This window comes from Budorcas taxicolor, chromosome 11 (assembly GCF_023091745.1).
Source record: "Budorcas taxicolor isolate Tak-1 chromosome 11, Takin1.1, whole genome shotgun sequence".
NCBI lineage: Eukaryota > Metazoa > Chordata > Mammalia > Artiodactyla > Bovidae > Budorcas > Budorcas taxicolor.
Window position 1 is genome coordinate 49,851,830 of NC_068920.1, and position 12,352 is coordinate 49,864,181.

Genomic DNA, 12,352 nt, shown 5'->3' on the forward strand with positions numbered 1-12,352 from the left:
CTTTCTCTCCTTTCCGTTTAACTTCTCAGTCTTCACCACTGCCTAGTGCCTTTGGGAGATATTAGAAAGGGAAGTTGCTCAGTTGTGTCGACTCTTAGCAACCCCATGGACTGTAGCCCACCAGGCTCCTCTGTCCATGGAATTTTCCAGGCAAGAGTACTGGAGTAGGTTGCCATTTCCTTCTCCAGGGGATCTTCCCTGACCCAGGGATTGAACCCAGGTCTCCCGCATTGTAGGCAGATGCTTTACCATCTGTGCCACCAGGGAAGTCAGGAGATACTAGGGAATACATAAAGTCTGCATTTTTTTTTCCTTAAAAACTTTTTAGCCACATATGTATTCCTGAGAGGTGTCTCATTTTATTCTAAGAATCTTCAGAAACATTTGGGGAGGTAATTGCATCCATAAAGTAAGGACATGCTAAGAAAAAATGAGCAATCAGATAATAAGAGTATACAGAAATAAACATTCTTGTTAAGAATCCTTTGAACAAATTAAGTGACAACAGTGGACATGGCTGACAAACAAAAGGTGATCTAGAAACTTCATCAAAAGGTATATTTTAGGATATAGAGCAAAAGGACAAAGATGGAATCTGAGAGAAAAGACCATTGTTTCTCAACCCTGTGTGCACACTAGAATCATCTGAGATGCTTTCTAAAAACACGGATATCCTGGTTACTGACCAGTTCCATCCAGACTCTCTGAAAGTGGGTCCACAGGCATCAGTGACTTTTTAAAGCTTCTTGGGTACTTCTGATATTTATCTCAGAAACATGTTACGAGACCTGAATGATATAACCAGGATATAACCAAGAATATGAACTGTGGTGTTGGAGAAGACTCTTGAGAGTCTCTTGGACTGCAAGGAGATCCAACCAGTCCATTCTGAAGGAGATCAGCCCTGGGATTTCTTTGGAAGGAATGATGCTAAAGCTGAAACTCCAGTACTTTGGCCACCTCATGAGAAGAGTTGACTCATTGGAAAAGACTCTGATGCTGGGAGGGTTGGGGGCAGGAGGAGAAGGGGACGACAGAGGATGAGATGGCTGGATGGCATCACTGACTCGTTGGACATGAGTCTGAGTGAACTCCGGGAGTTGGTGATGGACAGGGAGGCCTGGCGTGCTGTGTGCGATTCATGGGGTCGCAAGGAGTCGGACACGACTGAACTTAACTGATACCCGAGTCTGTCTAATAATACTTCTGGAAGCAGAGGACAGACATTGAGGGCAAAGAAATAGTAGGTACTTCCCTGAGATCCTCAGAGACTTGTTTTCAGTGTTTAAGGACCAGGATGTTAAGGCTCTTGCACGGATGAAGGAAAGAAGACAGATATCATATATATCCTAGTGGTGTAGCTGAACCCCTGGAATAAAGAAAAATTTGACCTCTTTATAGAAGAAAATGGGAGCCACTTTGTGCATTTGGGAAGGAGGGAAGCCTGCCTGGCCTAGTTGATGGAGCACTGCATCTGCTGCCCCCAGGTGGGGCTCTGCTTAATTTCTCTGCTCTTTGGGAGGTTGTCCAGGTTCCCTTGGGAAGAGCTGTTAAAGTTGGTGTTTAGAAGGCAGTTTGCTCCTTGTTCTTTCCTTGGGACTGATCTCTTCTGCTTTCTAGTTCAGTGATACACTTTTTCTTGTTTTCAAGCTCAGAGCTTTGTAAGTTTTTCTGTCTCTCCAGTGCCATTTCAGAGGGAGAAAGTTGACCTTGGTCCTGTCTTTCAGCATTTGGCATTTGGATGTTCTTGTGTTTTCTAGATTTTTTGTTTTGTTTTATTTTAATACTAATTTAACTCGTTGTCTCCTACTTAAGAACAGTAATTTACCCAAGTAGATGGTTAGTGACAGGAGTAACTATAAATTTGGTCTGTTAACTTTGCTTCTTCAGTAATTACTGGGAAAAGTGAATTTACCAAAGCATTGTATGCATCTGAGAGAGACAATAAAGGCGGAAGCAATTTGTAGCTATCAAGCAGTAGTTCAATTTAGGATTCTCTTTCCTCTCCCGTCTTTATGATTGGACATCGCAGAATCTTTGGTCTCTCCCTCCAGAATTGATGCAGAACGCTTCTGGAGGCTCGACTCAGAACTTTGGGATTGCACTGGAAATGCAGAAGGCATCCTCAATTAAGAGGAAGGTCAGAGGACTAAGGAGAGAGCTGTGTTTAAATGTACAGTGCAGTGGCATTACGTACTTCACATTGCTGAGCAGTTATCACCACTCTTTTCCAGAGCCTTTATATCTCCCCCCAAAGACACTCTGTATCCATTAAACCACCACTCTCTATTCTCCACTCTCCCAGCCCCTGGTAATCTCTATTCTGTTTTCTGTTTCTGTTAACTTGCCTATTCTATATATTTCATATATGTAAAATTATACAATATTTGTCCTTTTGTGTCTTACTTTACTTAGCATAACATCTTCAGGTTCCTCCATGTTGTAGTCTGTATCAGGATTGCATTCCTTTTTATGGCCAGATGATATTCATTTTAACAATATATAATTCATACTGTACACATAACCATATTTTGTTTATGGACACTTGGATTTTTTTTCTAAGCTTTTGCCTTTTGTGCATAATACTGCTATACCTGTTTGAGTCTCTGGTTTTACTTCTTTTGGGTACATATCCAGGAGTGGAATGGCTGAATCCTATGGTAATTCTATGTTTAATATTTTGAGGAACCACTAAACCTTTCCACAGAAGCTGCACCATTTTACATTACTACCAGCAGTGCGTGAGGGTTCCGATTGCTCTACATCTTCACCAGCACTTTCCCTTTTTTGATAATAACTATCCTAATGGAAGGAAAGTTATGACCGACCTAGATAGCATATTCAAAAGCAGGGACATTACTTTGCCAACAAAGGTCCGTCTAGTCAAGGCTGTGGTTTTTCCAGTGGTCATGTATGGATGTGAGAGTGGGACTGTGAAGAAAGCTGAGCGCCAAAGAATTGATGCTTTTGAAGTGTGGTGTTGGAGAAGACTCTTGAGAGTCCCTTGGACTGCAAGGAGATCCAACCAGTCCATTCTGAAGGAGATCAGCCCTGGGTGTTCTTTGGAAGGAATGATGCTAAAGCTGAAACTCCAGTACTTTGGCCACCTCATGCGAAGAGTTGACTCATTGGAAAAGACTGTGATGCTGGGAGGGATTGGGGGCAGGAGGAAAAGGGGACGACAGAGGATGAGATGGCTGGATGGCATCACGGACTCGATGGACGTAAGTTTGAGTGAACTCGGGGAGTTGGTGATGGACAGGAGGCCTGGCGTGCTGCGATTCATGGGGTCGCAAAGAGTCGGACAGGGCTTCCCTGGTGGCTCAGAGGTTAAAGCATCTGCCTGGAATGCGGGAGACCTGGGTTTGATCCCTGGGTCGGGAAGATCCCCTGGAGAAGGAAATGGCAACCCACTCCAGTACTCTTGTCTGGAGAATCCCATGGGGGGAGGAGCCTGGTAGGCTACAGTCCGTGGGGTCGCAAAGAGTCGGACACAACTGAGCGACTTCATTTTCACTTAAAGAGTCAGACAGGACTGAGCAACTGAACTGAATGGGTGTGAAGTGGTATCTTATTGTGATTATGATTTGCATTTCCTTTATGAATAATGACATTGAACATCTTTTCATGTACTTACTGGTTGTTTGCATATGTTCTTGCAAGTTTCTTTTTTAAAGGAGGAGAAGTAAATGTATGAACATATCTTTGAGTGTTTTTTGTCATCTCTTCGTTCCCCACCCCGGTGTAAAGAAGCAAATAACTGGAGGGACATAGGTGAATAAACACAGTATGTGATTTCATATAGATGTATAGTCTATACATTTGGTGTTGTTTCCTGTGCGTGTGTGTATATCCTCTCTTTTATATGTGTGTATTGTCTATAGATGGATAACTCCTCTGTGACTGGACTTGAATGTTACTGGCCGGGTATTAAAAGTAAAATGAAGGCTTTCCAGTTCATCTTTACCTGAATATTCTCAAAATTAGGATGCACTTATACTGCATTCAGTCTTAAGCCCTTCCTTGTGTTTTCTTCCTTTTGTGCTTTAGTTTTAGGAGACTGAAAACCTTTATGGCCCAGACATACGTGGTACTTAAAAATGCAGTTTTCTGTGCTCCTACCAAAGTAGCCAGTTTCTCTATTCTTTTCTGCCTTCTTTCTGAACTGTTGCTAGACAGTAGGATAATCTTTGATACAAGATACCTATATTTTAACGAAGAGAACAGTGAGTAGAGTACGTAATATGCAAGGTTAATTAGTGGATAAACCTTTAGAATGATTCTCACTTGGGGGAATATGACAATATAGTTAGGTAAGTTGAAGTTTTCAGTGCACTGTTGATGAAATGCTCAGCATAGTCTCATTTTCCTGTTCTGTCTCAGGTGGTTGCTGACGAGCACTCTGGAGAGTGCATGCTTATCCATAACAGAACGAACTGTGTGTTCTCTTCCTGAGGCACTGGGCAGCAATTTCCCCCTTTGGACAGTTCAGAACAGTGAGCTTTATCATAGATTAATATCCATAGCTACAGAGTGATTTTAAATCCAGAATAAATGTAGGGTAGGGAATGAACACACAGCTCTCTTATTAAAAAAAGTGAAACTTTCTCAGTGTGTCCAATTGGTTTTTAGGAATTATCTGTTCTTACAGCCTTTTTTTCATGTAACACTGGATCAGAGAGGTTTTTGTTTTGTCTGATACAAAAATCTGTATCAGATGGCATAACTGGAATTAAGGGTAAGTACTTAGAAAGTTCAGTTTATTTATTTATTCTTCCAGATTCATCTGCCTTTGAAAGTTCAACAAAGCTTTAGTTTGGTTTTTATCTTTGTGTTTTAATTATTTGTGCTACTTGTTTCCACATGGACTCCATACTGGTCAAAATCATTTTCAGGTCACAAAGTTTATTTGTATCCCTTCAAGTGTTAGAATCAAAACTGAAGAGCAAATTCCTTTATCAAATGAGATTTGTAAAGCTTGCAAATCAGTGTATACAAGCTCCCTATTTATTTGAATTTTAGCAAGCCACTGTTTCCAAAGGGGTGGGTTAGAACCAAAGGAAAATGTTTTTTTGAATCACAGAGTTTTCATCTGAAAATTTAGCTGATCACCCAATGACGAACGTTCAAAAGAAAGGCCTTGCCTTTGGATGTGTTGTATTTATGCTTTGTTTTTAGCTGTTTGTGCTCACACAGGCTGTCAAATAATTTGAAAGTAAGAGGCACACATCATGGCACCTCATCCCTAAGTGCTTTGGCATGTCTCCTCTAAGAAAGAGGAGATTGTTCTATACAGAACCACAATACTATATCACACTCTAGAAAGCTAACATTATACAATAATAGTAAGGTAATGTATAGTCTGTTTTTCCAGATTTTCCTAATTCTCCTCAAAATTTGCTTCTGTAAATTTTTGTTCGTCCTAATCCAGTATTTAGCCAAGGATCGCACATTGCATTTGGTGGTTGTGTCTCTTCAGTCTTTTTAAAACCAGAGCAGTCCCTTTCCTTTCTTTAACTTTTCTTTCTTTTATAACATTACCATTTTGAGGAGTCTAAGCCAGTTGTCTTGTAGAATGTTCCACACCCTAATTTTGTCTTGTCTTCTTGCTTAGTTTCAGGTTATATATGTTTGGTAGGAATGCCACTTGTATACTCCTACAACACAGCGGGAGGCACAGTGATACCAGCTTGTGTTAATGAAGAAGATGCAGAGTTTGGTCATGATGTAGGTTACTTGTGTGATCAGACCACCCCACTGGAAAGCCCGTTTCCTTTTTTTAAGTATAAGTAGTCTACAGGGTCATGCTTTGAGACCCTCTGACTGTTCTCTTCCCTAATAACCTTTCACTTGATGATTTTAACTTGTTTATTGATGTGGTTTCCCTAGGGGTTTACTGATGGATGTCAGTGTATCTGTAAAGCCCGACCTCCAAAATGTTTAAAAGATCTTTTCTCCCTGTTTTTGAAGTGCTTTCTGCAAATTTCTGTGCATGAGAGAAGTGTTTTGTGAGTGGTAGGTTACTGGAATTTGGGTACCAATCTTGTTCATCTAATTTTCCTGTCTTGCCTGGCATCACATACAACAACTAGGTACTTAGTTTTTGTTGTTGTTTGTTTGAGAACACTTTGTTCTGACCTTTCCCTTACCCTGAGCCAAGCATTTGGATCTTTGGTGTCTGGTATAAACTGTACTAGTAAATAAAGCAAAGGGGCTTAGCCCCTGGTTTTTGGTGTTCTCTTTGAAGATTTTTGAGTACAGCAAAGTTTGATTTGTGTCTTTGTTGACATTGAAGTAAGTTTAGGTCAACTGGAAGTGAGTTAAGATACATTTAGTTGTTTAATCATCAGGTTTATCAATAAGACATTTGTCACAAGTATAAAATAGTTCTTTTTGACTGTGTAGGCAAGAGGATCCCACAGTGACTTAGGGAGCCTTAACGTCCATTATTAGCCTAATATCGAATAACTGTGGAAGTTACTAAGTCTTGACTTTTCCTGCTCAGCCACAAGACCTATTAGGGAATTCATCATGACAGCAGGCAGTGAGGTGTTTTTTGTTTTGTCTGTTGATTAGCTTTTCAGTATTTGCCTTGCATGAAAAGGTATCTGTCATTTTAGATGATTGATGATAATAAGAGCTAGTATACTTTTAACATATACATTATACCATTTAATCCAAAAGGTCGCTCTGTGAAAGTAGATATTACTTTTATTCTGATTACACAGGTAGAGAAAAAAGGCTTGGAGAAATTAAAAGTAAGCAACATCACACAGCTTATAAGGAGCTCCAAATTCCTTGCCCTTTCTGTCTTACCAGTCTAAAAGGTAGAGGTGTTCTGGAGAATCTAAATAAGGACAAACCATGACCCTGCTCTTAAGGATCTCTTAAATCTGGGCCTTCTGGTTCAAGATGGCAGACTGGAAGGATGTGTGCTCATCTCCTGCAAGAACACCAAAATCCCAACTAGCTGTTCAACAGCCATTGACAGGAGGACGGTGCAGCCCACCAAAGAGAGAGATCCCATGTCCCAAGACAAAGAAGAAGCTGCCGCGTGATGGCAGGAGGGATGCAGTCATGATAAAATCAAGTCTCATACCTGCCAGGTGGGTGAGCTGGGGATCCAGCAAAGTGACTGGGGATCCCCAGGGAATCTGACCCTGAAGGCCAGCAGGATTGGATTACAGGACCTCCACAGGCCTGGGGGAAACAGAGACTCCAGTCTTGGAGGGCACAAACAAAATCTTGTGCACACCAAGATCTAGAGGAAAGGAGCAGTGACCCCACAGGAGGCTGAACCAAAACTCCCTGCTGGTGTTGGAGGGTGTCCTGTGGAGGCATGGGTTGGCAGGGGCTCGCCTCAGGGACGGGGGCAATGTTCCCCTTGGTGTAAGTCCTTTTGAAGGTCCCTGTTAACTGTACTATAGAGCCCAGGGCTGATTTGTCTCAGGCCAAACAACTGCCAGGGAGGGAGTGCAACCCCACTCATCAGCAGATAGTTGAATTAAAGCTTTACTGAGTAAGGCCCTGCTCATCAGAGCAAGACTCAGTTTTTCCCACCACCACTCCCTCCCATCAGGAAGCTTGCACAAGCCTCTTAGCCTCCTCCATCAGAGGTCAGACAGAAGAAGCAAAAAGAACCACAGTCCCACAGCAGCTAAAACAAAAAGCACATTACAAAAAGTTCATTAGAATGACAAAGCAGAAAGTTATGTCCCAGATGAAGGGACTAGATAAAACCCCAGAAAAACAACTAAATGAAGTGGAGATGGCAACCTTCCAGAAAAGAATTCAGAATAGTGATAGTGAAGATAATCCAGAATCTTGGGAAAACAATGGAGAAGATGAAAGAAATGTTTTATCAAAGACCTAGAAGAACTAAGCTAGTGGAGGTGATAGAATTCCAGCTGAGCTATTTGAAATCCTAAAAGATGATGCTGTGAAAGTGCTGCACTCAATATGCCAGCAAATTTGGAAAACTCAGCAGTGGCCACAGGACTGGGAAAGGTCAATTTTAATTCCAATCCCAAAGAAAGACAATGCCAAAGAATTTCCAAACTGCTGCACAATTGTACTTATCTCACACACTAGCAAAGTAATGCTCAAAATTCTTCAGGCCAGGCTTCAACAGTATGTGAACTGAGAACTTCCAATGTTCAAACTGGATTTAGAAAAGGTAGAGGAACCAGAGATCAAATTGCCAACATCCATTGGATCATTGAAAAAGCAAGAGAGTTCCAGAAAAACATCTACTTCTTTTTTACTGACTATGCCAAAGCCTTTGACTGTGTGGATCACAACAAACTATGGAAAATTGTTAAAAGAGATAGGAATACCAGACCACCTGACCTGCCTCCTGAGAAATCTGTATGCAGATCAAGAAGCAACACTTAGAACTGGACATGGAACAATGGACTGCCAAATTGGGAAAGAAGTACGTCAAGGCTGTATATTGTCACCCTGCTTTTTTAACTTATATGCAGAGTACGTCATGCAAAATGCTGGGCTGAATGAAGCACAAGCTGGAATCAAGATTGCTGGGAGAAATATCAATAACCTCAGATATACAGATGACACCACCCTTATGGCAGAAAGGAAAGAAGAACTGAAGAGCCTCTTGGGAAAGGTGAAAGAGGAGAGTGAAAAAGCTGGCTTAAAAAGCTCAACATCCAAAAAATGAAGATCATGGCATCGAGTCCCATCACTTCGTGGCAAATAGGTGGGAAAACAATGGAAACAGTGACAGACTTTATTTGGGGGGGGCTCCAAAATCACTGCAGATGGTGACTGCAGTCATGAAATTAAAAGATGCTTGCTCCTAGGAAGAAAAACAATGACCAACCTAGACAATATATTAAAAAATGGAGACATTACTTCACTGACAAAGGTCCGTCTAGTCAAAGCTATGGTTTTTCTGGTAATCATGTATGGATGTGAGAATTGGACCATAAAGAAAGCTTAGTGCTGAAAAGTTGATACTTTTGAACTGTGGTGTTGGAGAAGACTCTTGAGAGTCTCTTGGACTGCAGGGAAATCAAACCAGTCAATCCTAAAGGAAATCAGTCCTGAATATTCATTGGAAGGACTGATGCTGAAGCTCCAATACTTTGGCCACCTGATGTGAAGAACTGACTCACTGGAAAAGACCTTGATGCTGGGAAAGATTGAAGGCAGGAGGAGAAGGGGACGACAGAGGATGAGATGGTTGGATGGCATCACTGACTTGATGAACATGAGTTTGAATAAGCTCCAGGAGTTGGTGATGGTCAGGGAAGCCTGGCGTGCTACAGTCCATGGGGTTGCAAAGAGGTGAACACAAAAGAGCAACTGAGCTGAACTGAGAAGAACTAAAGAACAAACAGACAAATGAATAAATACACTAGAAGGAGTCAATAGCAGAATACCTAAGGCAGAAGAATGGGTAAGTGACCTGGAAGACAGAATGGTGGAATCACTGCCGCAAAACAGAATATAGAAAAAAAGAACGAAAAGAATTGAAGACAGGCGAAGAGATCTCTGGGACAACATTAAATGCACCAACATTCACATTATAGGGGTCCCAAAAGGAGAAGAGAAAGAGAAGACCTGAGAAAATAGGTGAAGAGATGATAGCTGAAAACTCCTTAACATGGGGAAGGAAATAGTCAGCAGTCCAGGAAGTGGAGAGTCCCAGGCAGCATATAAATCCAAGGAGGAACACATCGAGACATAGTAATCAAACTGACAAAAATTAAAGACATAAAATACTAAAAGCAACAAGGGAAAATGACAACATATAGGGGAACTCCCGTCAGGCTATCAGCTGATTTTTCACCAGAAACTCTGCAAGCCGGAAGGGAATGGCATTTTAAAGTGATGAAAGAGGAAGAACCTACAACCAAGAATACTCTACCCAGCAAGACTCTCCTTCAGATTTGATGGAGAAATCAAAAGCTTTCCAGACAATCAGAAGTTAAGAGAGTTTAGCACCACCAAACCAGCTTTACAACAAATGCTAGAGGAACTTTTCTAGGCAGGAAACACAAGAGAAGGAAGAGACCTGCAGAAAATAAACCCGAAACAGTTAAGAAAATGGTAATGGATCTTACATATTGATAATTACCTTAAATGTAAATGGATTAAAGGCACCAGACATAGACTGGCTGGGCAGATGAAAACATGTGCATGTGTGCAGTTCTACTTACCACTTCACTCTGCTTGACCACCCCCCCAGATTGTATATAATTATTTTATATTGCCAGGTTAGTCATGTTTCCATTATGGCTTGCAATTGTATCAGTCTTCTATCTTTGGTCTGGCTATTGAGTATGAAAACTGTTCTTTTTGTTTCTTTTGATTGTGAAAACTGATAAACATCTCTTACTGTTGTGATTGTGCAACTATTACTTAATACCATTGTATTGTGACTGGTCAACAGAAAAACAATAGAACTCTATATCACCAAAACCACCATTCAATAGAAAAAGCTGTAATCACTTTTTAAAATCCAGATGCATATCAGAATTATTGGAATTTTTGAAAAATAAAAATGCCCAGGTATTGCTTTTTTTCCTTCAGAGCTCCAGATATGTTTCTAATGAGCAGCCATGTTTGAAAACAGCTGAACTGTATGATGATCTTTTACTTTTATCTAGTTTGTTCCACTTTTTCTATTTCATATTCAGTGCTCCTTCAGTGCAAACTATTCAGTGCAAACTATTTCATTTAGTTTGTTTTCCAGTTTTTCCATCTCTTCTTTTTTGTTTTTTGATGTTCTTTCTCAAGCCTTTATCAACTGTAGTAGAAAAGTTTTGTACACATATATGTAAAAACAATATGTAGAATATATATATTTCAGAAAACTTAGAATTTTTGCCTAACTATAAATTTTATGACATTTTGATTCCACTTGTTTGACTTAGTATGAATAGAATGCTAAATTTCTAATTAAAAACATAGATATGCAACAACAAAGGTTTATTGTATAGCACAGGGAACTATATAGTCAGTCAGTCAGTTCAGTCGCTCAGTCGTGTCCGACTCTTTGTGACCCCATGAATCGCAGCACGCCAGGCCTCCCTGTCCATCACCGTCTCCCAGAGTTCACTCAAACTCACGTCCGTCGAGCCAGTGATGCCATCCAGCCATCTCATCCTCTGTCGTCCCCTTTTCCTCCTGCCCCCAGTCCCTCCCAGCACCAGAGTCTTTTCCAGTGAGTCAACTCTTCGCATGAGGTGGCCAAAGTACTGGAGTTTCAGCTTTAGCATCATTCCTTCCAAAGAAATCCCAGGGTTGATCTCCTTCAGAATGGACTGGTTGGATCTCCTTGCAGTCCAACGGACTCTCAAGAGTCTTCTCCAACACCACAGTTCAAAAGCATCAATTCTTCGGGGCTCAGGTTTCTTCACAGTCCAACTCTCACGTCCACACATGACTACTGGAAAAACCATAGCCTTGACTAGACGCACCTTAGTCGGCAAAGTAATGTCTGTGCTTTTGAATATGCTATCTAGGTTGGTCATAACAGTCAGTGTCTAGTAATAACCTATGTTGGAAAATAATTTCAAAAATTATATATGTGTATATGTATAACTGATCACCTTGTGCACCTGAAACACTGTTAAGTCAACTATTCTTCAGTAAAATATACATATTAAGAAAAAATTTAAAGGTCTCTTCAATCCAATGCATGTGTCTTCTTATGAATATATTATAGAAAACAAATCAGTGGAAGAGCTAAGAAAGTAAAGGGCAGACAACTGCAAAATAGAAGGTTAAAGTTGGTACAATGAAGGTAGCATTTGCGTGGGAAGAGTGGGAAAGAAAAAGAATGCCCAAAGTATGGAGATGGGAAAGCACAGGACTTGTTGCAGGAGAAGCCTGGTCTGGGTTGGCTAGAGCATGAGCTGCATGTGAGAAAGTAAAGAAAGGAGTGGCGGCTCGACCTGAAACATAGGTTAGGGTCATGTTGTAGAAGGCGTTGAGTGTCATGGTAGAGAAGAGGAACATTCTGTAGGAAAATTTGAGCAGGAAATGAAAAATGTGGCTCTATAAAAGAACCAATAATCATCATGATAAATGTTTACACTTTTAAGTTATGACTTTGTGCTCATCCCTTAACATTTGTTATCTCATTAATGCCTCATAGTAACTCTATGAACTATGGACGTGGAACTGAGGCTCAGTGATCTTAAGTAGGTTGACAAATATCAAGCATATGGCTGGAGCTGAGGCTCAGACTGGGGTCTATCATTTCCTAAAACCTTTTCCTATTTTCCACTGTGATAGATTGCCTTTTCTTTTATCAGATCACCTGATAAGTTCTTAATTCTGTCAAGAATATGGCTAGAGGAAAAGGACATTTTCAAGTTCT

The 12,352-nt window shown here is 40.8% G+C and overlaps 1 protein-coding gene across 2 annotated transcripts in view; it reads left to right on the forward strand.

Annotated features, from left to right (window-relative positions):
- FKBP5 (FKBP prolyl isomerase 5) overlaps positions 1-12,352 on the forward strand; it is a 116,438-nt gene that overhangs the window by 36,435 nt on the left and 67,651 nt on the right. The window lies entirely within an intron of this gene.